The sequence below is a fragment of the Otolemur garnettii genome, unplaced genomic scaffold, assembly GCF_000181295.1.
Source record: "Otolemur garnettii isolate 467f Iridium unplaced genomic scaffold, OtoGar3 scaffold00107, whole genome shotgun sequence".
In the NCBI taxonomy this organism is placed as follows: Eukaryota; Metazoa; Chordata; class Mammalia; order Primates; family Galagidae; genus Otolemur; species Otolemur garnettii.
In genome coordinates, this window is record NW_003852502.1 from 2,543,037 (window position 1) to 2,543,793 (window position 757).

Sequence of the window (757 nt, forward strand, 5' to 3'; positions counted from 1 at the left end):
TAATTCTTTCCTTGTCTGTCTGTCCCATAACAGGGATCTTCCCAAGTCAGTAAGTGCTGCTGGAAGAGGGAGGGGTGGAGAAGCGAAATGCACAGCAGAGAGCTCCCAGCACAAACCCTGAGAACAGTCCCGGGGCTGGTGTGGGGAGGGCGTGCCCAGGGCTGGCGTGCGCAGGGCGTGGTCTTGTTTCTGGTAATGAAGGTAGAATGGAGGTCATCAGGGTCCAGGGAACGCGGACCTATGGAGCCTGGTGTTAGAGCGATCATCCAGAGGGGTTCTAAACCATGCAGTCTGTGTCAGGAGGTATAGGCGACTGAGCACCAGGCTTGTGGAAGTGGTCACCGGTTCTTGAAGGAGGCACTGGAAGCGGCACAATCTCCTGGCATGGAGATGTTTTGCTGCCCGGTGGGCCCCCACACCTGTTGTATAATGCTTCACTAGAAGGCCATGGCAGAGGTTGCCTGAGGCTGTCCCTGGAGATACGGAAAGCCCACCTCTTGCAGGCATTTGTATCTTCAATCCGTGGTCCCGGCTGATTTTATTCACATGGTGACAGGGTGCCCACAGTGGCACCAACATGGAAGTGTAGAGCTGTCCTAGGAAGACAGGAAATCTAGCAATGTCACCCTGCATCAGATGGTGTGTGAACAGGGTTGGCCGATATTGTTAAGAGAAGTGAAGGCCTGGCACTCACTAAAGGAGACATGGCCTCCCTGCTGCCTGTGACCGTTGCATCCTTGGTTCACTGGCTACCACA